Source organism: Carassius gibelio, chromosome B13, assembly GCF_023724105.1.
Source record: "Carassius gibelio isolate Cgi1373 ecotype wild population from Czech Republic chromosome B13, carGib1.2-hapl.c, whole genome shotgun sequence".
NCBI lineage: Eukaryota > Metazoa > Chordata > Actinopteri > Cypriniformes > Cyprinidae > Carassius > Carassius gibelio.
The window spans coordinates 28,136,192-28,157,610 of record NC_068408.1 but is presented as its reverse complement, the minus strand read 5'-3'; the positions used below and the strand labels follow the sequence as shown (position 1 = coordinate 28,157,610).

General features: G+C 40.1%; 1 protein-coding gene and 1 long non-coding RNA gene across 2 annotated transcripts in view; both read right to left on the bottom strand.

Moving 5' to 3' along the window:
* The window catches only part of plpp4 (phospholipid phosphatase 4), a 216,857-nt gene that overhangs the window by 138,274 nt on the left and 57,164 nt on the right, over positions 1 to 21,419 (bottom strand). The gene's annotated exons all lie outside the window — the stretch shown is intronic.
* LOC127969977 (uncharacterized) lies at positions 10,056 to 20,062 on the bottom strand. The gene is made up of 2 exons (XR_008156453.1): positions 18,866 to 20,062; positions 10,056 to 18,835 (listed from the first exon to the last, which is right to left on the bottom strand). It is a non-coding gene; the product is annotated as an uncharacterized LOC127969977 (long non-coding RNA).

Below are 21,419 nucleotides of genomic sequence, written 5' to 3'. Positions count from 1 at the left end.
GAGTCTTTTATAGCCATATGGATGTTGAAATCCCCCAGGAGAAGAATTCTTTCAAATCTGAGGCAAGACAACAAAAAAGACAACATATTTGATAATTCAGATAAAAATCTTTATTTGTCTTAGAAGGCCTGTATACTGTACCCACTGCAGTAAAGAGGGGTGCAGAAACACTCAAAGCAAGACATTCAAATGGGTCTGATTTGGGGACAGCTACAGGACACATGTTGAACTGTTGACTGTGCAGCACAATGATACCCCCACCTCTGCCAGAAGAATGCGGGAGATCAAATAATCCACAGCCAGCAGGTGTTAGTTCATTAAAAAGAAGACCGTCAGATTATCTGTGCCATATTTCAGTTAAACAGATAAGGTCCAGCATTTGTTCTAAAATAATGTCAGATAAAATAACAGCTTTGTTGTTGACAGATTGTGCATTAAACAGTGCTGATTTCAGCAGTTGCTGGGGAGCAGATGAATCCAAAGCAACCTCCACATGCCTGAGCGCTGATAAGTTATTAAAATTAACCCCTGTAGGTCTAAACAGCAGTCTATGGGGTTTGTGCAGAAATTTCGGATAAGCAACATGTTTAGATGCTGAGCAAAAAAACTACGCCTTGAAGAGCGATGTATGTAACGCTTAGGTTGCAGTATTCCAATATGACTGCAGAGAGCAAGTATGTCACTCGCCATATCTAAATGTCCATTCAGGTTCAACAACTGGTGAGCAGTGTACCTGAGAGCCATTTGGGGAGAGTCCACAACAACAGCAGCCTCACAGCGGCGCCCTTTGAACATCCAGCGGAGTAGAAAAGTGCAGGGGATCAATAATTTAGACTAGCACAAGGAAGGAGTACGGCAGCTGAATACGCTCTATCTTTGTGTACTCTCGTTGTCCAAAGAGTTTGGGTAGAGGACACACTGAAACTTCTGTTCCGAAGGGGATTGAACTCAGAACTCCAGTCGGAGTTGGCTTGCTGAGACGAGGGGAAAAGCCTGAGTGAATTTATTGATCTCACCATCCAAATTGACAATTTAATTCGCTCACGACGTCCTTCCCGATCCCTGTCCTGATTCACGCTGGACACCAGCACTGCAGCAGAGCCAATGCAGCTTGGATTTACTCATCTCACTCCCGAGGAATGGGAACGCCATATGCAGAACCAACTGTGCTTCCACTGCGGTCAGACTGAACACATGATCCATAACACATGAAAGTTTTACGTGTCAAAGAGGAAGTCAAACTACAAATAGGAACCCTTCATTCTGAGCACATCAAGTTCTATGTCATCCATTCACCCAATCATGCTGTCATTCTGGGACTACCCTGGCTGAGCAGACACAATCCACTCATCTCCTGGGGGCAAATCGTTCAATAGAACACTACCTGTCAGAATCACTGTCTAGCGATCAGTCAACTGCGGCATCGACCTGATGCCTGGTGCCACTCCTCCTAAGGGGAGGATCTTCCCATTATCGCAACCAGAATCAGAAGCTATGAAAGCTTACATCGAATATGAACTGGCCAAAGGGTTCATTAGACCCTCGACTTCTCCTGCCTCGGCTGGGTTCTTCTTTGTAAAGAAGAAAGACGGAGTACTGAGGCCATGCATCAATTACCGCTGCCTTAATGACATCACTGTTAAGTTCCGTTATGCCTTGCCATTGGTCCCTGCAGTGCTATAGCAGCTTCGCCAGGCTAAATATTACACCAAACTGGGACATGTTCAACAGAGGGGTAATCGTGTACATGATGATATCCTGGTGTACTCAAATTATCTTGAGGGACACATTCGTCAGGTCAGAGCTGTATTACAATGCCTAATTCGGTACCAACTCTACACAAAGGCTGAGAAATGAGAGTTTCATCAAACAGTCACCACTTTCTTGGGGTATGTGATCAGCCAGGAGGAGCTAGTGATGGACATGAGGATGGTAAAGGCAGTTCTGGAATGGCCGCTTCCTCTGACAGTCAAAGAGTAATAGTGCTTCCTAGGATTCACACTTCTTCTACCGGCGATTCATTAGGGACTTTAGGTCTATCCCTGCTCTTTTGACCGCCATGACAAAACGTCACTCCACCAAATTAACCTGGTCTTTGGAATCACAGCAGGCCTTCGATGCACTCAGGACTTGGTTCACTTTAGCGCCCTTCCTAACTTCAGTGCTTCTAACACCGGGGTAGACACTATACTTTCTCAACGTCATGGATCGCCAGCAAAGTTATATCCATTATTGATTTACGATATATCGTAAATCAACTGCAGCAGAACAGAATTATGATGTGGGTAATCGTGTACTTCTGGCCATAAAATTAGCACTAGAGGAATGGCGCCAGTGGCTGGAGGGAGCATCACATCTGATTCCAAGAATACCAAGGCTGATGCCCTCTCTCGTCAAACCGAGGAAACATTCTGCTCAAATGTCAATGACAGTATTCTTCCCACAAAACTTCTCATCGCCCCAGTGCAGTGGGACATCATGAATGAAATAAACAACCTGAATCTCCAGAACCCGCCGCCTCCTGAAAGTCCTGCAAATAGATTGATTTTCCAAAGCCTGCCAACTTATTCCCCTGCCGAAACTTCCCACATCATTTAAAATGGCTGAACTAATGTGCAATCCTGTGTTTTGTTTCTGTGGTTTACCTGAGGACATTGTCTCGGACCGGTGTCCTCAGTTTACCTCAAGGTATGGACTGCATTCTTCAAACATCTGAACGTGAACATCAGCCTCACATCTGGCTACAATCCTCAGTCCAACAGACAGACTGAACGCCTGAAAATTATTTGGTTTCTATGATCCTATTGGCAACGATGACAATCAGACTGGAGCATGAACTTATTTTGGGTGGAATATGCACAGAATTCTCTCATGAAACTAGCCATGAGGGAGACCCCCTTTAAATGCATGCTGGGTTTCCAACGACCATTGTTCCCCCTGGCTGGAGAGCCCACCGACATACCATCAGTCACAGTCACTTGCAACGCAATGAGGAGGTCTGGGACTGAGTTCATACTCACTTACTACATGCCGTCGGAAGACAGGAGCAGCAGGCCAACCGCATACACCTCAGGACAGTGGGTCTAGCTTTCCACTAAAGATCTGCGCCGCAGACTGCCATGCAAAAAACTCAGCCCCAGGTATGTCGGCCCCTTCAAAATTCTGTGACAAATAACTCCGGTTTCGTTCTGTTTAGTTGGAGATATCATCAACCCCACACTCACGGAGGAGTTTCATAGGATACATCCGGGAAAACCGGCCCCTCGACCTCGTGGTAGACCCCAGCTTCACTTGCCTACTCGCATCAGGAACCAATCGCAGGGGGAGGGCTCTGTTACAAAGAAGACTTCCGTACTGCCTCCTTCTCACCACCAGATGGAGCTCTCTCCTGAACATTGACTTCATTCATTGAACTCCAATTCCCATCCTGCCTCATACCTGCGACTGACTGCACACACACACCTGCATCCAATTACACACACACATATATAACTCAACTGCCAACTCACTGCGAAGTCTTGATTTGCCCCGGCTGTCAATACTGAGCGTTTGTATTCCTGTATTCTGCCTTCTCGTTTTGACTTGGACTGTTTATCATTTGCAGATTGTTCTCTGCCTGCCCTGACTTGGATTTACCTGCTTCTGTGATTGTTTGCTGTCTGCCCCGATCATGTGCCTGTCCCTGGTTTTGTCTCAGCCTTGCCTTCTCTACTGTATCCACTGGTGTTTGACCCTGTCTTGTCTGACTATCTGAATAAAAGCTGCAAATGGAACCCCCTCTGCTGATGCTTAGCAACACTACTGTGATGAGTGGGGCAGGGCCGAGAGCCATGGGAACGGGGTGAGGCCGTTGGAGTGATCGGAAATGAGCGACACCTGCTCGACCCACCGGTCTCGAGTCCCACGGAGGAGATGGAAGGATATGAAACACGAGCGATGAAAGTGAAGGATGAGAGAGGACCGGGCCTGGGATTTATTTTGTATTTGGTTTTTACTTGTGTGCGACAGTCATCCGCGATCCGTCGTCCACCAGGGGCCATCCAGTGCCACTGCCAGGCACCGCGGAGGAGATCACCCACCTAGTGGAGGGCCGAGGGGCAGTGCATCTGGGAACCGGAACTATTTTTTTTCTCCTCCTCTCTCCCCAGTCTTGTCTCCGTCGCTCTTCCTTCCATCTCCTTTTCTCTCGCCTCGTCTGTCCTACCCCCAGGTTACCGCAGGTCACCGTGAGCAGTCCCCAGGGAGGGGGGTAGAGCACAGTCTCGTGGGTACAACCCGGCCTGCGAGGGGCGATGGGGGTATGTGACGAAAGGGGCAGGGCTGAGAGCCGTGGGAACGGGGCGAGGCCGGTGGAGTGATTGGAAATGAGCGACACCTGCTCGACCCACCTGTCTCGAGTCCCATGGAGGAGATGGAAGGATCTAAAACAGGAGCGACGACAGTGAAGGATGAGAGAGGACCAGGCCTGGGATTTATTTTGTATTTGGTTTTGATTGTGTGCAACAGTCATCCACGAGGGGCTGTCATGCTGTTTTTTGTTTATTTTGTTATTAAAGTTGTGATTTGATTGTCCGCCGGTCCCCGCCTATGTGATCTGCGTGAAGCTAACTGAGACTTGTTATAGTACTTGTATATCATTGCTCTTTTGTTTGATTTTGATTGCTTCCATTGTCCCCATTGCTTCCATTGTGCCCATTTGTAAACTATCATAGTTTTACGATTCAGTCAAACTTTTTCCTCATGAATATCCTGTTTTACTTAAAATTGTTACATTATGTAAGTAAAATTTCTAAAAGTGAAACCACTACAGTATCTCCAGTAACAAAACTGCAGTTTGGCGAATGTCCATTTCAGAATGGATGATGAGTCATAGTTGATGGAATTCTCAAAGCCTCATGAATTTCCTGAATCTACACTCGCCTGACATTTCAGTGTCAAAAATGAAAATGCAACTACTGAACATTTTGAATGGAATCCTCAACTCAGCCCACACATACCCAGGTAAGACCACATCTGACGACCACTTGTGCCTTACTATCTTACTATCTAATATTACTTGAGCCATTTTATCTTAGAGAGTGGAATTGCAAACAGTGAGTAAGTGTTCTTATCACATCTACAGTAGATTATATATTAACTGGGTTGTCTACCAGCATACAGTATACAAAATGACCATATGAACACAGACATTTTTTTTTTTTTTTTTTTGTAAGCCTTGACATTCAGACTTGGTGGTATGTTCATTAAAGAGTAATGGTGTATGAAAACTTGTATTGTTCATATATAAGAACCATAAAATTAGTCCATGCAGTATTCTGAACTAAAACTACTAACTGTTTGTTGACACAACATTTATGAATAAAAAGTGACTTAAATAGATATCAAAACACATGTATGACTTGTGCACTTTCTGGGAGGAATTTCCAGAAACGCAGCAATACTAAGACTTCTCAACTACCAAAATATACATTAACAACAAACATAGTTATTAACACTCAGTAAGCTATTAAGTCTCTTGTCTTTCAGAGATTTCTTATTGTGTTGCATGTTACAGTCTATTTCCAGTGTACAGAAACAAAAATCAGCCTTGAATATTAAAGATCTGTCACAGACAGAGCTCAATTTCACTTTCAGCACCAGCATTTGTAATACCCCTGACAATACCTCAGAGATCTCAAAGCCTTTGGGGATTTCTGCCTGCTGTGATGGTTTGGTTTGGTTCTGAAGGAAGAGGAACAGATGTGTGTGAGATTTTCCTGTGCACTTATGATGACATTTAGCACTGTTTGCACTCTCATTCTCATCAAAACAAATGTCAGAGGTGACAATAGCATATCACACACAACAGCACTCCTGCCTGTTTAAAGATATTTATCTTTTTATAAAAAAATTGCATATTCTAAAGACCCCATTTTAGGTGATATAAAGGACAATATGGGTTAATGATATTACATTGAGTTGGGGTGTGACCATGACCAAAACTAAAACAAAACACATACGAATGATTTACAGATTGGTTAAGTATTCTCATCACATCTACAGTAGACATCTATGTTAAATGGGTTGTCTACCAGCATATAGTAAAGGAGGTAGAGCTTTTTCACATTTGGCTCCCAAACTCTGGAATAGCCTTCCTGATAATGTCCGGGGTTCAGACACACTCTCTCTGTTTAAATCTAGATTAAAAACGCATCTCTTTAGCCAAGCATTCGAATAATGTATCTTAAATTGTGAATGTAGTTGCATCTGATCAAATGTGCATTTTTATTCATTAGCTTGGGTTAAAATAATTTTAGTTTGTTGGATCAGCAGCTATGCTAATGATATCTCTAATTTGTATCTATGTTTTTGCCATGGGATTTACATCCCGTGGTAACTAGGATTTACACAAGCTCCAGTCTGGATCCAGAACACCTGAGAAGAGATGATACTGACCCTCAGAGGACCTCAGATGATGCTAGCCCTGAATCAACAATAGAACTAACAAATATTGCTACAAGTGTGACTGCATCATATAACAATTATTAATTAATAATATTAATAATATTAATTGTCTAGCTGATTACGTCTTGTATTATTTTTTTCTAAAAATCCTGTCAAACGTGCACAGTCACCACCATAAGATACTACTAAATATTGTAGAAACATAATTTTCTGTAAAGTTGCTTTGTAACGATTCGTATTGTAAAAAGCGCTATACAAATAAACTTGAATTGAATGTTTTATTGTGTATGAACTAGTTTTAAGGACTACTCACTTGGTATTGCTCAACTGTGTGTTTAAATACACAAAAATGGGCAAAAGGTTGGATTTTTGGAAGAAATGTTAAATGTTGTGACTCAGTTAAGCATATACAGTATCCTGTGTAAACCTTGATATTTCTATCTTGTTTTACCTTGTCACACTTTTTTAAAACCTGATACTGGCCCTTTAAGAGGTTGGGTAGTTCATGTAGGGTGAATGTGCATGAAGCACAGACATAACGCATAGCGTGTGAGTAATTTTGACTATGCTTACTCAAATAAGCATTTATAGTGCAATTTGTCTTTGAATAGCTGGTTTGTTGTTTGTATGTCAGCTGGGAGGTTGAATTTGAAACCCTGGAAAAGAAGTTAAAGACTTATTGCTTTCCGTTACTGTTTTTCTGAGACATTCTGGTGAGTTTATTCTGTTTGTAACAAAATATAATGTTGTCATATTGTGTTATTATTTGATCAAAACCAGTCAAAATGCATTCAAATCAAAGAAAATGTGGTTAAATTGTTCATGTGGGAGTTGAAGATGAGAGCAGGTGTAGCACCACAATGCTAGTTTTGCTAGTCAAGGAGAGCACTAGGTGTGCAATGCTCATGCTTATGTTTTTTTTTTTTTTTTTTATCACATGTTGAGTGAAATTGCTGATGTATAAAATTCTACTCTGTTAAACTGATATGTGTAAAAGTGTTTTGTTAGCTCTCAAATTGAAAAAAAAGCAGGTTTGCTTCATAAACTTAATTTCATAGGAGGAAAAGGATAATGTGAATAAAAAATACATGTGATCTCTCTTACAAGGAGTGGTTTACGTGTTCTGATGTTGTCAATTTAATCAATTTGAAATGTACATTTGTGCAGACTGTTTTTCTTCCCTTGGACTGTTGCTCGATTATGCAGTTTCTCCTGATTCATCTCAGTGGATTCCTCCGAAACATATTATCTTCATCATCTTGTCGCATTTTATCAACCCTTCTGCTCTTCATCATTTCATTGCACTCTATCAACTCATCAGCTCTTCTTTCTTTCATAAATGATTAACTGAATGGTAATCCTGGTGAAGTGGTAGGGACTGAGAATTGTATTTTTCGTCTTCACACATTACATGGGACTGAGATTTTTTTTTACACACACTACATGGGATTGAGACCCGTTTTTTTCCAAACTTGGAAAAATCTATTTTCTTGGGTTACAATTCTATTGTTGTTATGTTATCAAGCTCAATTAATATTTGAAGACTGAGTATCTTTTAATGTTCATCACTTTGGTTTTAGAGTGCCAGAATAAAGAGCATTTAAACTGATTGCCTCACAAAATACATTTCTGGAAAATTTTATGTGTGTGTGTTGCATTATTTTATTTTATTTGCAATTGTATTATTATTATCACTATTATTATTTATTTATTTATTTATTTATTTGTTTGTTTTTGAGAATTTGGTTTAAAAGATTTTATATTTTCAATTAGATCACAAAACCCTCGAGTGAACCCTGAGATTAAGGGGTTTACACCTGCAATTGATCTACAGATTGAGAGAGCCTATAAAGCATTAATTTCAAGGCCCACAAATGTGAAAAATCCCAAATCCATCATGCTGGGCACTACAGTGCAACATTTTTTTTTCGCATTTTCAACTGAAAAGTACTGCATGTCTGTGAAAAATAATAAATAAAATTGGGCACACCAGTGAAAGTGACCCAATCTGGCACAGTTCTACCGGGATGCTAGAAAGTGTATCCTCAGCATAAACTAATAATAACATTTTGGGAACAGATTTTGGAGAATGAATTTTTTTTGCAGTATTGAGTAATGTAGCCAAACACATACATATCTGTTGATTCCTTGATTGAATTGACGAATCAAGTTAACTGTGCTACGGTTCAGTACAAGGCAAACATGTCTACTGTGAGTACGCTCCAAGGCTGCATTTATGTGGTCAAAAATACAGTAAAAAATTATATTGTGAAAATGTGTTACAATTTAAAATAACTGTTTTATATTGGAATATATTTTAAAATGTAACTTATTCCTGTGATGCAAAACTGAGTTTTCAGCAGCCATTACCCAGACTTTAGTGTCACATGATCCTTCAAAAATCATTCCAATATGCTAAATTGAAACAAGTCTATTGTCCATAGGACTGACTAGGACTTTTTTTTTTTGTCACAAAAATGAAACTGGAGGCAACAGGGGATGTGAATCGATGAATGTAGCCTCATTGGAACACTTCTTCCGCATGCTCCTTCATGGCCAACTGTTTTTGCAGGGAGGGTGGACATTTTTCCTTGGGGCACTGATTCAACAGGCAGGAGGTTTGTGTAGTGGTAGTTGGGAGACTCGTTTAGGGCATAAATAGAAGCAGGAGGATTATGTTTTCTGAATGCGAACGGGACTTGCATCTGTATGGGACCCACACAATAGGAGGCGAATCAATATGAGTCTAGATGCATGGGCTCGCTGGCAGATTCTGGGGAGATTTATGTTTTGATAACAATGAGGAATGGAGGACTGCAGGGTGGTGGTCTCTTCAAGGCAGTTCTTCAATCTTTGGGAGACTCTAATGCAGAGTTGAATAAAGCACTTAACACAGATGGAGTCAATTCCCTAAAGGTTAGGAGATCAATAATGCTGGTTCATTCCATCAACTGGCAGCTTTGAGGATACACAACTGCAAGGCATAAAAAGACATCAACCAAAGAGGTCTTTACTTGGCGTAACTTATAAAGCAGTTCACCAACAGAAGTGTCACCCAGAGGATGTGTGTCAGGAAGTTTTCAAGGCAGGACCAGTTGCATTCCATATTGTTTGCACCCACTGTGAGGAGAGAGAGGATGAAAGAGATTTTATCATGCTCAATGCAGAAGCAATCCAGCTGCATCTCAAAGGAGAACAAACACTGGAGAAGAAAGCTACTGTAGCCTCCACCAAGCCAGAGTTGGACACTGGGAAAATAGGACTGCTGGTGTGAACAGGTGGTGAGGGAACAATGGAGGGTGTGGTGGAGGTACTGGAAGAAGGAGCTGTTGCAGCAGAAGTGTGTGCACAGTGGTGGTTGTCCACTAATTCTTGGAAGGGATCGGGATGGTGTTGTGATTGCAGAGTTCATAGTGGTGGTCTGGCTTTCTGTCAGACTCAGGAGACAATAGTTAGTAAACCCAGTTAAACGTATTTATTGTACACAAAGGAATTAGTGAAACAGGTGAGTATAAGGATATAGACCGAGAGGTTAGAGATCGAAGGAAGGAGATGAGGGAAATCACTGAAGAAGGACTTGGAAAAAAGACTCTGAGATAAACGATGGAGAATTCAATTCAATTCAATTCAAGTTTATTTGTATAGTACAGTTTGTGCACATATGACAGAATTTGTAGAAAAATTTATACAAGAAGTAGTCAGCCAGACGATGAACATCATTAATATTGTTCATAATTTATAATTATTATATGATGCAGTCACACTTGTAGCAATATTTGTTAGTTCTGTTTGTTGATTCAGGGTTAGCATCATCTGTGGTCCTCTGAGGGGTCAGAATCATCTCTTCTCAGGTGTTCTGGATCCAGACTGGAACTTGTGTAAATCCTAGTTACCACGGGATGTAAATCCCATGGCAAAACATAGAAACAAATAGAGACATCATTAGCATAGCTGCTGATCCAACAAACTAAAATTAATTAGTTTAACCCAAGCTAAAGAAAAAAAATGCACATTTCATCAGATGCAATTACACTCACAGTTTAAGATACATTATTCAAATGCTTGGCGAAAGAGATGCGTTTTTAATCTAGATTTAAACAGGGAGAGTGTGTCTGAACCCCGAACATTATCATGAAGGCTATTCCAGAGTTTGGGAGCCAATGCATGAACTAGCTTTTCTGCATCAGAAACAGATAACATGTTTCGTAGAATGCAGTTTTTGTAACATGGGAAATATGATTTTCAAAAGACAAGTTACTGTCTACTATAACACCCAGATTTTTGACTGTAGAGGAAGTAACAGTACATCCGTCTAGTTGCAGATTGTAATCTACAAGATTCTGTGTAGTGTTTTTGGTCCAATAATTAATATCTGTCTTAACCAAATTTAATTGGAGAAAATTATTTGTCATCCAATCTTTTACATTTTTAACACACTCCATTAGCTTAGATACTTTAGAAATTTCATCTGGTCTCACTGAGATATATAGCTGAGTATCATCAGCATAACAGTGGAAGCTAATTCTATATTTTCTAATAATATTTCCAAGGGGCAACATGTATATTGAAAATAGAAGGGGACCTAGGATGGCAGAAGAAAGTAAGGTAAGTAGAAATTTTTCAGATGAGTTAATACAGGTATGGAGTCTGTGTTTTAAACAAAGTCAGCCCATAGGAAAAAAATAAAAAATAAAAATAAAAAGATTGCTTAGTGGTTGCTTTTGCTAATCTCGGGAAACATTAAATTATCATATATCTCTTATATTAGTATCAACAGCATTATATAAATATTTTATTGTTCTCAGTGGTTGTTCTTTTTAACCTCAGGAGACTTAGTTTTGATTCTCATGTATTTCTCATTTTGGTCTCAACAGTTTCTCAGATGTTTACTATAAGAGTAATACCTTTTTTAACAAATATAACACTACCCTTTTTTTTTTTTTTTTTTTTTACTTGCTTTGTTCAGCATTAAAATTGTGTCTAGTACCGCCCATTTTTGCATGTATGCAAATATAGATTATTGTTTCCTCTGTTAAATCATTGTGCAATAAAAAACTGTCTACATAAAACAACTTCAAATATGACAATGCATGTATTGTCTTTGATTGAAATGGTGTGGATAAGTGACATTTGTAGCTAACCAGATTTCAAATATTTTTCTTAGACAAAAAAAAAAAGATTGGCACAGAGGTACATGACTGTTAATTTCACTCATCCTGAGGGAGGATGGAGACATGTAGTCTGAGTGGGCCTAATTTGAAGTAGCTGCTTAGAAATATCTGTTGTAGCTGCTTTCAACCCTGTTTTGTGAGCACCATAATATGAAAGTTGGTATTGAAACTACGGTATTTTCCGGACTATAAGTCACACTTTTTTCCATAGTTTGGCTGGTCCTGCGACTTATAGTCAGGTGCAACCTATTTATCAAAATTAATTTGACATGAACCAAGAGAAATGGAACTAAGAGAAATGAACTAAGAGAAAACATTACCGTCTTCAGCCGCGAGAGGTGCTCCTGTAGCCTACCACCGAGCAGCATAGAGCACCCTCTCGCGGCTGTAGACGGCAATTTTTTCTCTTGGTTCTTGTTTCTAAATGAATGTGACTTATAGTCCAGTGCGATTTATATATGTTTTTTTCCTCATCATGACGTATTTTTGGACTGCTGCAACTTATACCCAGGTGCGACTTATAATCCGAAAAATACGGTAAATACATTTCCAGTTTCAAAAATATATTTTATTGAACTTGTCTATACTACTTTTTAGTGGACCCCTGTAGTAATTTATTTATATAGCTTCACCACAGTCTGCCGGCTAATACCAGGGCATCTTTTAGTACAGAAATAGAAGCAGTAAAAACAGAAGCATTGAGGTAAGACAATTGGTCTTTATCTACTTTGTATTCCTGCCATTCCATTCACTTTTCATCTACGCTAATATTAGTCTGTTTCTCTCTTATTCCGAGGTTACTGTAGCCACCAGATCCAGTCTGTATCCAGATCAGAGGGTCACTGCAGTCACCCGGATCCAGTACGTATCCAGACCAGATGGTCGATCAGCACCTAGAAAGGACCTCTACATCCCTGAAAGACAGCGGAGACCAGGACAACTAGTTCCCCAGATGACTTTCAGATGATTGCAAATGAATGCACAGACACTATTTAAACTGAACAGAGATGACATCACTGAATTCAATGATGAACTGCCTTTAACTATCATTTTGCATTATTGACACACTGTTTTTCTAATAAATGTTGTTCATTTGCTTTGACACAATGTATTTTGTTTAAAGCGCTATGTAAATAAAGGTGACTTGACTTGACTTTTTCTTCTACACTTTTCTGCATAAAAATATTTAAAAGCAAAAGCATTGATTACAGTTTTTTAATTTTTTTGTAATTTTATGGTCCGTGCTTTAAGATTTACATCATACATTAGTGAAAATTACCAAGATGATCTGAATTTTTTTGTGCAAAACTCCTTGCTCAAACTGCAGAGATCATTTGTGTCTGATATTATACTGTACATTAAGCCTTGATACACATCAAAATACACATCAAAAGAATGTAAATGTTTTGATGTCAAACAAGACCGTAAACTCCTAAACATTTGAGCATTAGAAATACATGGCTGAATTTTATATTTTATAGTATGCTTGAGAGACTATATGATTTTTTTTATTTCTTTGCATTTCATAACTGAACTTAAAAACTGAACTCATAAAAACTTTTTTTTTCAGAATTATTTTAAATATTGCTGGGTTTCAAAATTCATTTTATTAAAAGATACAGCAATGCCAAGCATTTTGTCCCCAGAGGGAAGGCAGGTAAGTACAATACATTTATTTATAATTGTAACAATAAAAACTCCATGATCAAAGGAAGAAGGAGTCGGGGACTGGCAGACAATCAAACAATACTTTAATAATCAAATAAACACAAAACAGCACGACAGCCCCTCACTGCCGACTGCCGCACACAAACAAGAACCAAACAACTAAAATCCAAAATCCTGTTTTATATCCTTCCATCTCCTCCGTGGAACTCGAGACAGGTGGGTTGAGCAGGTGTCGCTCATTTCCAATCACTCCACCGGCCTCGCCTGTTCCCACGGCTCTTGGCCCCACCCCACTCGTCACAATAATCTAACAGTGTTCGGAATAAATTTCAAATCAGTGTTTAACACTATTAAGACACAAATCATAGCAATGTTTAAGTGTTGCTAAAAAAAACACAGTACATACCTGTGTACATGCAGCATATTTTGTAATACAAATAAAAATACGCTTTTAAAACTATATACCAAAAATTAAGAAAGCAACAGCTATAACCACACTGAAACAGACTTTTACAACCATTTTGTTTGCATTGTTTCAATTTCTTCTGCTTTGGGATCTGATACAACTGGTTACAGTTATTTTTTTATATATGTATATATATTCTTACTTTACTGTTTATTTACTGTTTATTTATGGAGTATATGGTCTGATTAGGTGTGTGTCGGTGTGGAATTTTGTATAAGCACATGCTAAAAACGTTAGTAATGGTCATAAAATGATCTCTGCAAATTACATCACCAGCTTCTTTATCTTCAGAAGTGAATTGTCTGTGATTGCTGGTAATACTGTAGGTCCTTTGTGTATAGTAGCCAAAGATGGAAAAAGACAAGCAAGCACAAAGAATTGCCGAAAATATGTGCCACAAAGCATTCAAGATTATTTCTCGCATGACGCTCACAAATTCGGTCTAATGTTTGAGAATTGCCAAGGCATTTGGGTCTTCCAGGGTGGGCACTTTTGGGGGTATGGAAAGTGATATCTTTTCATCAGGCCCTTTCTCTCAATGACCTTCAGATGTCATTCTGGCAACCCCATCACATCTGGGGCCTCATGTACAAAGACTTGCGTTGAATTCATACTAAAACATTGCGTACGCACAAAGCTGTAAATGTGCGTACACACACACACAAAGAAATAGATATATGAATATCTGCGTACGAAGGATCCAACGCATATTCTCTTTCTACATCCCAATTAATGTAAAATTGAGTGCACATGCAGGAGCACAACGCCACACCCAATCTCCTCCCCTAATTAAATGAATTTAAATATCGTAATGAGTCCACTTTGGCAAAAGAAAGCAGTAAGAAAATGGCTCAGGCAAGAAGCAAGAAAGAAAACTTTACAGAAAGTGAATTGGAGGTACTACTATCGGAGGTAGAAACGAGAAAAAATTTTTTATTTGGAACTTTGTCGTTCGGAATTAATAACAAAAGGAAAAAATATGAGTTGGAGAGTTTGGCTGAAGCCGTCAATGTGGTGGGATCTGAAAGTCGTACTGTAAATGACCTTAAAAAGAAATGGTCTGATATAAAGATGGACGTTAAATGGAGAACTGTTGCACACTGACAAAGTGTGGGCAGAATAGGCAGTGGTAAAGGGGTCGATGAACTTACACCCTTTGAGCAGAGAGTTGCCTCAATCATGGGTGACACTTTACTGGAGTAGTATCTGCTGCTGTGGGAGACTCAGATTTATTTGTCAAATGCATGCAATGTAGCTGACCAAAAGTACACCAGAGATTTTACGTATCCATTGCATTTATATCAAATGTGTGTACCCATTAATAAGGAACAGACTCAAATCAGTTAACATGTGCCTGTGTTTATTTAGACTCCAATGGTGCAACAGCCAAAACATCCACTGGCACACACTCAGAATCTGCCCCTCCTGAGCAACCAGCGCCCTCTAGGCCCAGCGTTTCCAGTGTTCCCCCCAGTGCTGAAACTCTGTCTGTCTGCATCTTGACGCATGCTGTTTTGGAGTCACAACAGCAAATAGTTAAGGCAATCTGAGATATTAACAGTCACCTGTAAAATATCACTGACACACTCACAGACATAAGCCACTCATTTTTGGTCCTGGGTCAGGGCCATCTGACGCTGCTGCCACCTCACCAAGTGGTATGCCATGCCTGTGCGCGACATTGTGCAGCACACCACAGGCCACAGGCATCACATATTATGTCCACATTTATTGAATGGAAATGATTCCGATTCACATACGCAAATTCTTTTTCAGATGGTACCTTTATGGCAATGTGTGTGCAGTCGATCAGTCCAATTACATTAGGAAAACCGGCTATCGCTGCAATTTGTGTTTTAATGTTTGGCTGGTCACCTACATCATATGGGAACCTTATATACCTGGTAGACATGCGGATTATCCCACCCCATACCGCTGGCATTGTGCGGATTAAAGATGACTGGCTTATTCCTGAGCAGTCTGCCAGTTCCCTTTGGAAAAAAACAGTTGCCAGGAAACCAAGTGTTGTCAGCACCTGCAAGGGAATGGGTATTGCATGGCTCCTCGCTGTCTCTCTCTCTCTAGATTCGGACCCAACTCAGCACAGAGCTCCAAGAGGATAGCCCTTGGAAATCTGAAATGGCTGATAAGCCAGTCATCATCCTGGGCCAGAAAATCATTGTGGTCCCTAAAAAATTGTTCTCATCAAATTCTGCCATTAGCAAAGTCCAAAGCTGCCATTGCCATAGACTAAGGGTTGTATCAATTTGCATATGCTTTTATATGTTCTTACTTAGTTGCATAATTGATAGAATATTCCAATAAGGCTCGTGTGACAATATATGTCAATTATTTTATAAATTGCAAATTAATAGCAATTCTTCCCACAGGTGGTGGTGCGATAGACTTGTAGAACAATTTGTTGTGTAATGTTTGCAACTTCACTTCATTGCCTGTGAGAGTCACCAACGGACAAAAACAATGAGAAATGTATGTACGGCAGAGATGAAATTGGCTCGCGTTAATTTCACTGTTAGTACATCTGACTGTGAGCATGAAAGCTGGCGTACCCAAAGTTTTTGTGCATACGCAAGGTTGATACATGAGGCCTCTGGTGTTTTGGAGAGCAATGGCCTATCAGTGGGTTTCTTCCCTGTCTCTGCCCACAAACATTTCTCATTTGGCTTGCCTGTTTCTTGCCAGCATGCTGTTTTGAGGTCTGATCTATTAAACAGATGAGACCAAAACTAATGCACCTCACTTCAGTTAAGCAAGAGCAGATTTCCGTTGCTGATACAGAAGCCTCACTTGAAATTCTTTTGTCTGAGGTTGAACCAGAAAAAAACGTGTTGTTTCCAAGATGGGGTTACAAATGCTCAGATGTAGTCTGTCCTCACTGCTGTGGTCAACCTATGGTGATATCATTTGTAACACTAGAACTCCCTCCATTAGAAGACTTTATGCTTTTAAAGTTTCTGTTGCCACCAAACAGACTATATCTTAATGTTAATTTGATGACAGAGCAAAAGGTTTATCTCATTTCCATGAATCAATATATTTATTAGGGGTGTGATGAGATCTCATTGTCACAGTGTCTGGTCTGTGTACCCCTGGATGTCCACTAGTGGGGTGAGCTTCTGTCTCGACCGCACTGAGGTTCTGGTCCTCTGCGCTGCCCTGGTGGGCTTCTGTCTCGTCCGCACGGCTGTGGTGGTCCTCTGCACTGCCCTGGTGGGCGTCTGTCTCGTCCGCACGGCTGTGGTTGTCCTCTGCTCCGCCCTGGGGGGCTTCTGTCTGGTCTCCTCGGCTGTGGTCGTCCTCTGCGCCGCCCTAGTGGGCTTCTGTCTCATCCGGACGGCTGTGGTGGTCCTCTGCTCCGCCCTGGGGGCTTCTGTCTCAACTGCTCTGCTGTGGTGGTCCTCTGCGCTGCCCTGGTGGGCTTTGGTCCCGTCTGCTTGGCTGGGGTGAGCTCCTGTTCCGCCTGCACCATCCCGGTGGACTCCAGTTCCACCTGCTCCACCCTGGATTCCTGCTCTGTCGGCACTGCCCTGGGCCCCTGAACTCTCCAATCCACCCTGGTCTCTTTGTTTTTTTGTTTATTTTTTCACTCCGTCCCTCCCCCTGATTCTCCACCAGTCCACCTCCCTGCTGGTCTCTTTGTTCTTTGGTTTGTTTTTGTGTTCTGAGGAGCATCTGGTAGCTGCTTCTTAGAGGGGGGGGGGGGTGTTATATTGTCTGGTCTGTGTATCCCTGGGTGTCCACTAGTGGTCTCACTTCCCCATAGTCACCTCACTGGAGCACTACATTTCCCACCCCCAGTTCTTAATGCATCTCGTTTCCTTCTGGAGCATCAGTGAATGTTTGAATCTTTTTAAATGGTTGTGTGTGAGTCCCTCAAATGTCCTCAGTGTGATAAGATGCATCTCAAAATCATAAAGTCACTGCTGGAAAGGGTTCAAATATGCAAAGATGCTGGAAAACTAAAGAATCTGCAGGACCTTAAAGATTTTTCTGAAGAACGCTGCTCAGTTTAACTGTTCAGAACAGACAAGGGACTCATGCACAACCATCACAAAACAGAAAGACAGTCGTGGATCATCAGGTAACAGCAAACAGTACTAAGAACCAAGGGTTCCCAAACTTTTGAGTAGGGTTATTTTAATAATTTCAGCATTTTTTTTGTCTTGTGGACTAAATGTTAATTTCTTTTATGCACAATATCTTAATCAGGACAGTACTAAATAAAATATAACATGCATTTAGTATGATCTCTCTTATTTTTTGAAAATTACTCATATTTTCACAGATTCTGCAAGGGGTGCCCAAACTTTCGATCCCCACTGTATATATATTAGAATATTGTGAAGGACTCCATCATGCCCAGATCCAGCGCTGTGGGATTTTGTATCCGTTACCCAGCCACCATAGAGGAGCGGATGGGGAGACTTTCAAACTTAACCACCCTCTGTCAAAAGGGGAGTGAGGTGGGTGGCTTGGTGCAAAGGTTCTGGACCATGGCAGTAGGAATGGTATGAACTTCCAGAGCCTTGTCACATCTCTGCGGAACTTCAAGAGCCTTGACACATCTCTGCGGAACTTCAGAGCCTCAAAACGTCTCAGCCGAACTTCCTGAGTGCTCGACCTATCCTGTCATGGCCATGGAGGCCATCCAGGAACTCACTGCCTGCCCTTAAGCTGTTCATGTTCTCTTTTTCAGGCTTACCTAACCAGACTTGCTCTCCTGTGCCATCGATCCCACTGTGGTGGTCTTCTGCACCGCCCTGGTGGGCTTCTGTCTCGACCGCATGGCTGTGGTGGTCCTCTGTGCCGCCCTGGTGGGCTTCTGTCTCGACCACACAGCTGTGGTGGTCCTCTGCGCTGCCCTGATGGTCTTCTGTCTCGTCTGCTCGGCTGTGGTGGTCCTCTGCTCCGCCCTGGTGGGCATCTGTCTTATCTGTTCGGCTGTGGTGGCCCTTTGCGCCACCCTGGTGGGCTTCTGTCTTGACTGCAGGGCGGTGGTGCTTCTCTGCACTGCCCTGGTGGGCATCAGTCCCGTCTGCTCGGCTGTGGTGGGCTCCAGTTCCATCTGCTCCATCCCGGTGGGCTCCAGTTCCACCTGCTCCACCCTGGATTCCTGCCCTGTTGGCTCTGCCCTGGGACCCTGAACTTTCCGTTCAATAATTTTTTATTATTATTTTTATTAAAGTGGAAATCATCTTACTAAATAATAAACTTGACTGACCGCTACTTTAAAGGGTTATTATTTGTTTTGTTTATTATTTATTTTTATGTATACATAAAAAGTTCATAAAGTCCAATTTGGTTTCAAAATGCATTTTGTGTTTTTTTTTTTTCATTTAAAGAATTTATTTAAAATAGTTTACAAATCTTGTCTTGTCTTTTTCTTTTGAACCCAGTCTGTCTCGTCACACCCCTACTTTTGACTGAATTATTTTTGTAGCTTTAGAAACACTGAGAATCAAGGAATATATTTAATTCATACCAGACTCTGCAGTTTCTTTTATTTTTATTTTTTTTCTGTTGTTGTTTATGCTGTATCTTTGTAATAACTACTTTTTAAGTGGATCAAAACCTTTAATTAATGTTGTTCTACAGTAAACCCTAAAATCAAACTGTGTTCTTGTTTTAGGGCAAAACTGATCAACTTTTTTGATCCACTTCAAACGTTGACTACTATTTGTTTGAATGGTTGCAATTTGCAAATGTTTCTTTGTATTTATTTTACTACTGCTGTTTATGCTGTATCTGTAATAATTATTTGTTTGAATGCTTAATTTAATTTAACTTTAATTGTATTACTGTTTAACAGAAAATTATGTGAATTATGAAATTCCAATGATATCTAAACATTTGATACCATAACATTGTGAAATATTGCTAATTAAAATAGCATGAAGATTTTGGTCATATATCACTCACCTATATTCACTTCCAGAATTTTGGATCTCTGTTGAACTCTAATCTATGATTTATTTACTTTTTAAATGCAAGAGTTGCTACTTTCTAAAACCCAAACTGTAGGAAATATGTTGTCCTACTTCTAAAGAGTTAGTGTACTAAAAATCTGCAAATTATGTGTACTGTCTAAATGTTTATTTCAAGGTTTACAAACCTTAAAATAACCATCATCTGTGATAAACAAGCTGTGTATGGCTTGCCTGTAATCAGAAAAAAAAGGCTGCAGAGAAATGCTTTGCAAAAATATAATTGCCACTATATCCTTAACCCAAGTTTTCCCTGGAGACTTTTCTGCATTCTGATGTTGAGACGGTTAGTTGGTAATTTCTCCAGCACTGTGCCTCTCCAGGATTCTACAACAAAACTCCATCTGTCATGATTAATGATTGGTCACAGTTGAACTGTTGACATTATAGGCTCTTACATTGTTACCGTAAACTATAAAATGGAAATCTGATTGTAGCTAAAATGATGGAGTACACATGCACATTTGCTAAAAAAAATTACATTTTAATGTTGGAGCAGTTCCTTACAGTTTAAAGGGAATCCATTGAGAGAAGTGAAGAAATGCCAAAAACATTACAATATTTTCTTAGCTGTGGATAACATTTAGGTAAAATAAATTTAGTCTATTATATAATATAATTTAGTAAACTACTACTTTGAGCTAAGCTTAAGTATAAGTGAAGTGATTAATTGTTGTTTATGCAAGCTGTAGATAGCTAATTATAGTAATATTGCTCATTCGATGCTGTTCAACTGACACATTTAAGAAGACAAGTAATAATTACAAAGAGGCTGCACTATCGTCTGTTAAGCTACAAGATTTAAAGAACAAAAAAATGTTTGCAGTTCAAACACATACTTCATGATTTAGATTTTGTATTTTATGTTTCATGAATGTCAACAGAGTTTGAATCTGAAGCAAAAGTTCAGGGAAAAAAAATCTACAGATGATAAAAATAGCTTGGTGTACTTACAGAAGCCCAATTAATTGGCTAATTTATTACATTAAGAATCATCCTCACAAATGGAGATCCCAATATCCACAGTAGTGATGATTGACTGATTCCAAAGAACAAGAGGTGCTTGAATTGATTGAGAGCCCAGATCAGCTTAGAGATCAGCTTAGGGAGCTTCACACTGGCAGTTTAGACTGAAGCAGAGCACAGCTCGTTTTGAAAAAAATTATAACAATGTGTTTGCCCTGATGCAACTTAACAGTGAGCTGTTAATGCTACAAAGCTTTGGAGTGTCTCCAGAAATTGTTTTTGTTATTGTTTTTTTTTTTGTTTTTTTTTTTTTGTTATTTCAGTAGCCTACAATCAATATGATCATCATCTAAAAGAACCTAAACTAGAAATATTTAACAAACATGTCTAACTGAAAAGCCTTTTGTGGTTCCTCATTTCCATAAAGATGAGCATTTCTTTACTTTAGGATGCGCTTGGACACTTCCAGAGCCATATAGAGTGAGAGTTGCGACAACTCCATTGACTCCAATGGAACGCTTTTTTTACAGCAATGGCGGCTCGTGGAGCCTCTCAATAGTTCCCGGAAGTAGCAGCAAACCAATGCCGCGCCGTAGAGATGCAGCAGAACAAACCGTTTGCGATGCACTTTTAACAGGTAAGACGTTTAAATAATAAGATTGAATATTATCAGTACATCTTGATAACAATAAATTGCAA